Raw genomic sequence first — 11,268 nt, 5'->3', positions numbered from 1 at the left:
AATAGGGGCACTTGGCCCAGTGTGCTTGTGTCTCAATGATTAGAAAAAGCTGTAAGACCTGTAGCCTAACAAATTTTTATAGCACTATACATTTCATTTTCAGTTGTATTCAAATAAACATCATTGGTAATTTTATTTCCATATAAGTACTGCAAGAGCCGATCAAAAGGGGAGAAGGTTTCTGACACAGGAATTGGATGTCATCTTCAGTCATCGGAGGAACAACATGGCAACAATGAGTGAGTCAGAATAGTCCACAATCTAGTGCCCTGCAGCCTTTTCTAATTGAAAACCTACCATTATCAGGCATCGGCTATCCACGTTGACTTTGTGTGTGTTTTCTGTCTTCAACCCAGACACACCTTGTGAGAGATGAAATATATTTCTGCACTGCATCATTGCACAGAGACACCTGTTCCTGAAAGTGACAACTGGAGTCTCTTCCTACCTGCTCATTCTGTCTCCTGGCCTGCTTGGCACATTGATCTGGACTTTCTTGAACTTTTAAAATTGAATGAGGCACCAGTGGGGTGCCTCGGGGATCTGTTCTGGGACCCTTACTCTTCGTGATTTTTATAAATGACCTGGATGAGGAAGTGGAGGGATGGGTTAGTAAGTTTGCTGATGACACAAAGGTTGGAGGTGTTGTGGATAGTGTGGAGGGCTGTCAGAGGTTACAGCAGGACATTGATAGGATGCAAAACTGGGCTGAGAAGTGGCAGATGGAGTTCAACCCAGATAAGTGTGAAGTTGTTAATTTTGATAGGTCAAATATGATGACAGAATATAGTATTAATGGTAAGACGCTTGGCAGTGTGGAGGATCAGAGGGATCTTGGGGTCCGAGTCCATAGGACGCTCAAAGCAGCTGTGCAGATTGACTCTGTGGTTAAGAAGGCGCACGGTGTATTAGCCTTCATCAATCGTGGAACTGAATTTAGGAGCCGGGAGGTAATGTTGCAACTATTTAGGACCTTGCTCAGACCCCACTTGGAGTACTGTGCTCAGTTCTGGTCACCTCACGACGGGAAGGATGTGGAAACCATAGAAAGGGTGCAGAGGAGATTTACAAGGATATTGCCTGGATTGGGGAGCAGGCCTTATGAGAATAGATTGAGTGAACTCAGCCTTTTCTCCTTGGAGTGACGGAGGATGAGAGGTGACATGATAGAGGTGTATAAGATGATGAGAGGCATTGATCATGTGGATAGTCAGAGGCTTTTTCCCAGGGCTGAAATGGTTGCCACAAAAGGACACAGGTTTAAGGTGCTGGGGAGTAAGCATAGAGGAGATGTCAGGGTTAATTTTTTTACTCAGAGAGTGGTGAGTGCATGGAATAAGCTGCCAGCAACAGTGGTTGAGGTGGATACGATAGGGTCTTTTAAGAGGCTTTTAGATAGGTACATGAGCTTAGTGAAATAGAGGACTATAGGTAATGCTAGTAATTTCTAAGGTAAGGACATGTTCAGCACAACTTTGTGGGCCGAAGGGCCTGTATTTGCCGTAGATTTTCTATGTTTCTATAAATCAGGGTTCTCTCCATTCTCTGCAGTCACACTCTCTTCCAGGACAGCTAAAGAGTGTGTTGTTGTTTCCTGGCTAACATGAGGAGTGTACCTTTAAGAGCTGGTACCCTTTTGAGATTGCTACATGATGATGTTGCACGCATTTGAGCCTGGCCCTGTTTGGAATCACATTGGTCCTATTTGGTACTTCATTCTGGACACAGACCATTCTAACTTTGATTCAATTTCACAAATGCTTTTGTGCATCAATAGCAGGTGAAATTTAATTCTTTGATTTACTTTTTAAATGTAAATATGAATACTCATGTAAGTATTGCATGTTTAGTAAAATAATAACTTGTTGACCACATTTTTTCAAAAATCATCAATAAGAGCAATATCCTAATGCTGGATAAAATCTGTGCTCTGACGGTTCCACATAGATGGACAGATTGAAAAATGCGAAGGTCATCAAGGCCTTAATAAAACTATGAACAAATGTAAGCATAATTGTTTGGACCAACAGGAACCTGATTCTGTCAATTCTTTTGTATTGTGAGCGTTGATAATGCAACTGAAGTAATGTGATAATTACATCTCTCTTGCCTTCTAAACTACTCCATTGTGTGAAAATGTCAAGCCCATCTCCAAGCAATGAGTTTATCAAATAAAAGTAAGCTGAATGTGTTTGATATCACTGAAACCTTTGTACATTAATACTAAGTTAAGTCCATTAAAACCTTTTAAGAACTTATATGTTATAAGTGGAAGAGAGCAATACAAAACCAAATTTTACCAATCTGTATCCATTCTGGGTACCACACCTTAGATACTACAAAAGTAGATGATTTATTGGAATGTAATTGGCCTAAAGGACTTCAATAATAAAGAGGGAATAGATAAATTTACATTGCTGTCCTTATAGCAAAGTAGATTAAGGAATGATTAAAAAAGAGATGTAAATTACAAAAGGCTTTAATATAAGATAAAGTCTCCCCATGATAGAAGACCAGAATGACAGATAATTGTATAAGGAATTATATGAAGCAATATGAGACAAAATAATTGAATCCTACTGATAGCAATTTTTATTCAGGTTTCTTTGATAAATTCAGTTAGATCATTCTCGAAGTGTGCTTATCAGGAACAAACTTTAATTTTTAACCCTGGCCTACATGAATAAGTGCTCCAGTTTTGTTCTAGACTGCAGAAGGTTGGGAATATGGAAAATGGAATTTCAGTGTTCATTTGTACCTTGTGAGTCTTATCAGCCAGGCAGGGGGTTATTCTTCTGCTATCTAGTGTTAGCTTACATCTAGTTGCCTTTTGTTTACCATCAATGTTAACATTAGGTTTCATCAAGAAACTGTTTTTGTTTTTGCAAGAGCTCCTAAAGTCCACGTGCAGCTTGAGGTCTATAAAAAGAAGCACTCTGGAATTTTGGCTTACACGGGTCTCAACTAAAGAACTTGTGCTCCTCTTCTGCCCTCTATTTTTCATCATTTTCTATGTCATGCCTGGGTACTAACCAATATAACTATGAAAATTCTTTATTTATTCACATTGTAAGATTGCTGGCAAGGTCAATACTTATGGTCCATTCTTCAACTAAATAGCTTTCCAGATCATTGTCAACACATTGATGGCTCTGGAGGTTTGTATGCATATTATCCGGAACAAACTTCAAGTTTTAACCCTGGCCTACATGAATAAGTGCTCCAGTTTTGGACAGAATGCTTTCATTTCATGAAGGACATTAGTGGACCAGATGCACTCTTTAGACAATCCAATAACTTCATTGTGCCTATTTATGATATTAACATGTATTTATATTCTCCAAGTGATATTTGGAAGATTTGAATTTGTGATTCTGGATTGGTATTTTGAGTATTTGTATTTTGGTTTATTAATTTCACATGTAACAAAGTGCAGTCACAAACTTGTCTTGTACACTGTCCATAAAGATCAATTTATTATAATAGTGCAATGAGATAGTACATGATAAAACAATAGCAGAATGCAGAATAAAATGTTACTGTACAGAGAAAGTGTAGGTTGACAATAAGGTGCAAGGTCACAATGAGATTGATTCAAGAGTCCAAGTCCATTTTATCCATAGAACCATAGAACACGACAGCACAGTACAGGCCCTTCAGCCTTCCATGTTGTACCGACCCATATAATCCTTAAAAAAAAACTAAACCCACACTACCCCATAACCCTCCATTTTTCTTTCATCCATGTGCCTGTCCAAGAGGCTCTTAAATACCCCTAATGTTTTAGCCTCCACCACCATCCCTGGCAAGTCATTCCAGGCACTCGCAACCCTGTGTAAAAAACTTACCCCTGATGTCTCCCCTAAACTTCCCTCCCTTAATTTTGTACATATGCCCTCTGGAGTTTGCTATTGGTGCCCTGGGAAACAGGTACTGACTATCCACCCTATCTATGCCTCTCATAATCTTGTAGACCTCTATCAAGTCCCCTCTCATTCTTCTACGCTCCAAAGAGAAAAGTCCCAGTTCTGCTAACCTTGTTTCATATGTAACTTGTTCTCCAAACCAGGCAACATCCTGGTAAATCTCCTCTGCACCCTCTCCATAGCTTCCACATCCTTCCTATAATGAGGTGACCAGAATTGAACACAATACTCTAAGTGTGGTCTCACCAGAGATTTGTAGAGTTGCAACATGACCTCTCTACTCTTGAACTCAATACCCCTGCTAATGAAGCCTAGCATCCCATAAACCTTATTAACTACCCTATCAACCCACGCAGCGACCTTGAGGGATGTATGGATTTGAACCCTGAGGTCCCTTTGTTCATCCACACTCTTAAGTAACTGACCATTAATTCTATACTGTCTTCTGGTTTGTCCTTCCAAAATGTATCACCTCACACTTGTCCAGATTGAACTCCACCTACCATTTTTCTGTCCAACTCTGCAGCCTGTCTACATGCTCTTGTAACCTTCGACAACCTACAGCTCCATCCACAACTCCTCCAATCTTTGTGTCATCCGCAAACTTACTCACCCATCCTTCCACCTCTACATCCAGGTCATTTATAAAAATCACAAATAGCAGAGGTCCCAGGACAGAAGCCTGTGGTACTCCACTAGTCACCAGACCTCCAGACTTCAACAACTACCCTCTGCTTTCTTCCTTTAAGCCAATTTTTTATCGTACAAAGGAAACATGCTTATAACAGTGAAATAGAAGCAGCCATCGAGTCAGGTAGTACATGCTTTCAGGCTTTTGTATCTTCTGCCCAATGAGAGGAAAAAGAAGAAAGAGTGTCTAGGTTGAGTGGGATAATTGATATGCGGGCTACTTTATCAAGGTAGCAAGAAGTGTAGACAGACCCATAGAGGAGATGCTGGTTTCTATGATGAGCTGAGTTAGGTCCACAACCTTCTGCAGTTTCTTTTGGTCTTGGGAAGAGCATTAACCATACCAAGCTGTAATGCATTCAGATACTGTAGAATGTTTTCTATGGTTAATCAATAAAAATTGGTGAAGGGGAAAGGAGCTGAGCCAAATTTCTTCAGCTTCCTGAAGTAGTTGAGCTTTCTTGGCTGTGGCATCAATGTGGTTGGACCAGGTCAGGCGATTACCATTGCTTACTCCTGGAAACTTGAAATTCTCAACTCTCTTGACCTGGCATCATCAATGTAAACAGGAGAACATTTACGAAGCTCTTTTGTTTGCTGACACTGAAGCAAAAGTTGTTGTCATAATAACATGTCATGAGGTTTTCAGAAAATTAACCATTATACCACCATTTTGAAAAGAATTATTATTATTCTGTCATAAATACCTCTATTTATGTCATTATAGGCAAATAAAATTAAACATCTTTAATAGTTCAAAGAATAGTATATTTGCTGAGAAAGATAGATTGCAACTACCATTAAAGCTTTGTACTGGTTTCAAAATTTCATTTTTAGAACCAAAATAATAAGCTTCCAGGCTTTTAATTAAATCAAATCTTTTCAAAGGTGAGTGAGTGAAGATCAGAGGGATTGGTCACAGAAAAAATACATATTTTCAAAGAATTCAACATTGTCACTTGTTTTTAAACCAATCCTTTACAGATCATTATCTTGCTAAAACTCACAACTTTTCTCAAACTTTACTTTATTGGATTATGCATCAGTCGGATTTTTGGAATGTCTTTTGTCTTTCAGAATGTTATCTAATGAGCATTGATGCTACTGAATGTTGTAATACTATTGTGCTTTGGAATTGCCCGAGATTTTCAAGAGTCATACAATCGTTACAGGATGGACAGAGGACATTTGCACTATTAAGCCTGTGCTAGTTCTCAGCAAAAGTAATCCAGATGATTGCATTCCTTAGCCTTTTGAGTACCTGTCAATGTACTTTGGCCTACCACAGAAAGAAATGCAAGTGAACATCACAACGTGTAGCTGAAATCAAAAGGGATCATAATAGTTCAAGAAAAGGCAAAAGAAATGCCTCCAATTCCTTCTGAAAGTAACTTTAGTATTATTGACTAGAGATTTAATTTAAGGCAATTGCCTTTGCTTCATCTAAAATGAATGACTTAACACTATTAATTTTCAATTTCCACCTGGTCATTTCATGGACATATCTATATCCTCCTGCAACCAGCATTAACTGCTTCCCTAGCTGGTATCACTCTTTTAAGTAGTCTGAGTCTCTTGCATCTATTAGTGTTTTTACCACGCAATAGCTCATTTCATATTGCAAAACTCAGGGGTGTGTTGTTTATAACTGGTCAACCCCTATAAGAGATGACCTCCCCCCCCCCATTTTTGCATTTTGCCAAGTCTTTGTTTCTCTCCTCTATTTCTGATGAAGGGTCTCTGACCTGAAGCATTATTTCTGCTTCTGTCTCCAGATGCTGTCTGACCCGCCTACTGAGTTTTTCCAGCATTGGCTATTTTTATTTTAGATTTCTAGTATCTTTAATTTTGCTTTTGATTTTCATGCAATAGTAGGATCCTGTCACCTTGCTATTTGAAAGGACACCCTGCTTAAGCAGCTTCAGAACATGTTACTAGCTGTTCAGTCACTTTCCAAAGTCCACAAAGTGTGCTTGATCTAGCAAAGTCTAACACCTGTGTAGCGCTGGTCTTACCTTGTGTAAATGTTTACAAATTTCTCAACTCTAGGAAGGTTCATCTACAATGTCAAGTCTTGGTCTAAGGTAATAAACCTTACCCTTTTCAGAGTCAATTGGATTTTTTCCTCTTCAACCAACTGCTCATTCTTACTACTCCTGCAAATTGTGTACTTGTGAACAGGGACAGGAGAAAATTGTTCATTGTCTTCAGGAGGAAGAAATCCACAAGGGAGCATAGATCCCTATGTAACTTTTGTATGGACCCAGACTGGTTCTCAGGACATATCTTGTAGACTGGCAGATCACCAGTTTGACTCACCATTACATAGACTGTTTTTTTCCATTCATAGGTGCACATTCCTTACTAGCACTCAATTGCCTACTTTCAACTCTGAAGCTGTTACATTTGTGATATCTGGTCTTGTTTTGGTCTGCCATTTTCTGTGTGCTCCCTATAGCTTGAAGCTTTTTTCAATATGAGATTTCAAATTTTGTACGTACTGAGAGTGTGATTAACCAGGTTTGTCTTTCAAGGGAAGCCTGAAAGCTAAGTCAACTGGAAGCCTGGGTTGTCATCCAAGCATCAATTCATATGGAGTAAAGCCAGTCTTCCCATTCCTAGTACAATTATAAGCATACACCAGTGGTTTCACAAATTCTCGCCAGCGTCTTTTATCTTTTGTCTCCAGGGTTCCCAACATATTTAAGAGGGTCCTGTTAAACTTCTCGACAGGGTTTCCTCTGGGATGATATGGCGTAGTTCTGACTTTTTGAATTCCAGCTATCTCTCACAATTCTTTAATCAAGTGGGATTCAAACCCTGGCCCTCTGTCACTGTGTAGACACATGGGATAACCATAATGTGAGACAAAATGCTCCCGTAGGCACTTCGCAATCAATTTGGCTTTTTGGTTAGATGTTGGAATAGCCATAGCATATTTAGTGAAATGATCAGTTATTACTAACACATCTTTTGTGCTACTTTGGTTCTAATGTAAGAAGGTCCATGCAGATGAGTTGCAAGGGTTGCGTTGTCACAATATTCACTAACGGAGCAGCTTTCTCAGGCAAGGTCTTCCTTCTTGCGCATCGACTGCATGTTTTAATCTTGTGTTCTACATCAGCAGCCATCTTGGGCCAATAGAATCGGCTTCTGACTAAATCCAGGGTACAATCAATACCCATGTGACCAAAGTCAACATGAAGACTTTTAGGTACTTCAGATTGAAACTTCTCAGGTAAAATAAACTGGCATGTTTTTTTTTTTATCTCCAGTTAATCTTTTCCTGTAGAGAATTCCATCTTTTAGCTTCAGACTATCCCATTCTCTGAGAAGGTAGGGTAGTCTGGGAATTACATTTCTCACTGAGTTCCATCTGCTTCATAACTTCCCTAATACAAGGATCTGCCAACTGGGAGACTGTAATCTCAGCATCAGAGAGATGAGAAGTGACTGATAATCCCCCACACTGATCATCTTGTGCATAACTGTCAGGAATAGCACTTGAATGCATCATTAAGGATCGAACATATACAATGGCAACATCTGTGGCAGGTTCTGTTTCTTGGATAAGACCACTCTTACACAACGTCACCTGCATCACCCAAGTTCACCAGATGACTCTCATATGTTCCAACTCTTTCTGGGACTTTGTTTCACCAAGCAAGATCTTGGAACTTTGTCAACATCAGTCCCAGTTTGTCCCACACAGGAACTGCTTCCAGTTTAAAATGAGGCTTAGGAATACCATGACGTGATTCCCACTCACTCACCTCTTTGCAAGCTGTCTTCCAATTTCTGCTACCAATTCTGGGTTGGGTTCATAGCAGCAAGAGCTGGCAGTGTGCCCATCTTTGCCACATTTAAAACAGTACCAAGGTTTCGGTTTGACACTTGGCTGTTTGTTAGTGGTTGTGGACTCTTGTTTATCCTTTGTGACAGCCTTTCCTTTTAGCGGTGTTTCACTTGCTGTCTTAGAGCTTGCTTTTGCCTTCTGCTATTTCGTAGCTTGTAGAGTAGCTAGTTGACTTTGAAGCTCAGCGATTTGTTTAGTCAGTTGAGAAGTAACTGAAATTAGCTGTGGTACATCTGTACAATGTCCTGTGTATGTTACTCAAAATGGCTTCTTTGTTTTGTTAAGAGTAGGAATGCTTCTTTGTATGATAAGTGTTTCTCTCGCAGTTGTTTAGCTTTAGACTTGCTGATGTGAGGATTGTATTCATTTGGTAACCAATGGGGAATGTTATTTTGTCTTGTGAGGCTGGGAGCTTGGGGAGTTTTTGCGGGTTTTCAGGAGAGTCGGGAAGGAGACGCCGAGGAAGGTGGACATGCGCTGCACTGCTCAGTCGACCAACGGAGTGGTCCCAGGTGCGAGGACGTGGAGGTCGAAGGAAAGTGACGAGGGGTCGAATAGTTCGATGGTTGAGCTCCAACGATGTGCACTAAACTGACTGAACTTTGATAAGTTGGCGCCTTTTGCTTTTTTCTTTTCTTTCATACTGTTTTAGTTTAGTAAAATCTTTAAAGTGTATTTCATAACGGTATCTGGTGTAAATTTGATATTGTGTGTGTGCACAAGGCATAAACTTGATTCCCACAGCACCTGCGTGTACAGGAGGTGGGGGTGGTGTGTGTCTGGATCTCCTTCTCCCCGAGACATATACCAGCCTGTTGGGTGAGTGTTACATTTGTGGGGGCTCGTCCCTCTCCTGTTCCCCTGGCTCCTGACATGACAAAGCATCCACATCGACATTCTTGCTTCCTGGGCGGTACCTCAGGCTGAACAAGGTACCTCAGGCTGAACAAGGCCGCCAGCCACCGATGTCCTGTGGTATCCAGCTTAGCCGAAGTCAAAATATAAGTGAGAGGGTTGTTATCCGTTCTCACCTCAAACTTGGCTCCGTACAGGTAATCGCCCAGCTTGTCCACCACAGCCCACTTCAGCACCAGGAACTCCAACTTGTGAGTGGGATAGTTTCTCTCAGAGGGCGACAAGCTACGGCTGACAAATGCTACCGGTCTCAATGCTATGCCATGCTCCTGGTACAGGACAGCCCCTAGACCCTCTCGGCTGGCATCCATGTGCAGCACATACGGCTTCTGGGGATTGGCAAAAGCCAACACCGGGGCCTGGGTCAGTGCCCTCTTCAAAGATCAGAATGCCTCTTCACATCGATCATCCCATCTCGAGCCAAAAGGTTCTGCTGGGTTCCAGTATCCTCCAACATCTTGCCTCCGGTCCCCCTTCCTTTTCTTTCCCAGTGGGGGATATCCACACAACAGCTGAGTCAATGGGTGACACATTCTGGCATATCCTTTCACGAATCGGCGGTAATACCCACAGAACCCCAAAAATGAGCGCAGAGCGCTCACTTTCTGGGGTCTCGGCCAGGTGGTCACGGCCTCTATCTTGGTTGGATCAGTAGCCACTCCCTCTTGCGAAATTGATATGGCCAATGGAGCTAACCGATGACCTGCAGAACTGGTATTTGTCCAGGAAAAGCTTCAGCCCTACTTCATTTAGCCGACTTAACACCTTCAACAGCCCCTCCTCATGTTCCTCCAAAGTTGATCCAAACACTATCAAATCGTCCAGGTACACCAGCACCTCCAACAGATTCATATCCCCCACAGTCCTCTCCATGAGCCTCTGGAAGGTGGCTAGGGCCCCCAATATGCCTTGGGACATTCGTTCGAACTGAAAGAACCCCAGCAGGCAGATAAAGGCAGTCTTCTCTTTATCGCCCTCACTCATCGGGATCTGGTGATACCCACTTCTTAAGTCCAGCACACTGAACCATTTCGCTCCACTCAGGCATACTGCACTGGTACATCTCCCAACTCGCACCAGCTAACAATCTTATCTCTGTCCATCTCCGCTCTGCTGCCTGTGCAATTCCACAGCCCCTGACAATCCAATCCCAGACGAGCTCCCACAAATGCAACACTCACCCAACAGGCTGGTATATGTCTAGGGGGAAAAGGATATCCAGCCGCACACCAACCCCACCTCCCGTACACGCAGGTGCTGTGAGAATCAAGTTTATGCCTCGCGCACATACACAATATCAAACTCACACCAGATACCGTTATGGAATACACTTTAAAGATTTTACTGAATTAAAAGAGTATTAGGCAATACAATATATATGAAAGAAAACAAAAAAGCAAAAGGTGCCAACTTATCAAAGTTCAGTCAGTTTAGTGCACATCGTTGGAGCTCAACCATCGAACCATTCGACCCCTCGTCACTTTCCTCCGACCTCCACGTCCTCGCACCTAGGACCACCCCTGGTGGTCAACCAAGCAGTGCGGCGCACGTCCACCTTCCTCGGTGTCTCCTTCTCGACTCTCCTGAAAACCCACGAAAACCCCCCAAGCTCCCAGCCTCACCAGACAAAATAACATTCCCCATTGGTTAACAAATGAATACAATCCTCACATCAGCAAGTCTAAAGCTAAGCAACTGCGAGAGAAACACTTATCAGACAAAAAAGCATTCCTACTCTTAACAAACCAAAGAAGCCATTTTGAGTAACATACACAGGACAATGTACACACCTTCTTTACAGGCACCTGCGGTCTGAGATTGTATAACGACACGTTTTGTTTTTTCTATTCCAGTTGCGGCTCTAACATTGGGGAGTGGTCC

This window comes from Hypanus sabinus, chromosome X1 (assembly GCF_030144855.1).
Source record: "Hypanus sabinus isolate sHypSab1 chromosome X1, sHypSab1.hap1, whole genome shotgun sequence".
Classification (NCBI taxonomy): Eukaryota; Metazoa; Chordata; class Chondrichthyes; order Myliobatiformes; family Dasyatidae; genus Hypanus; species Hypanus sabinus.
This window is presented reverse-complemented; position numbering follows the sequence as displayed.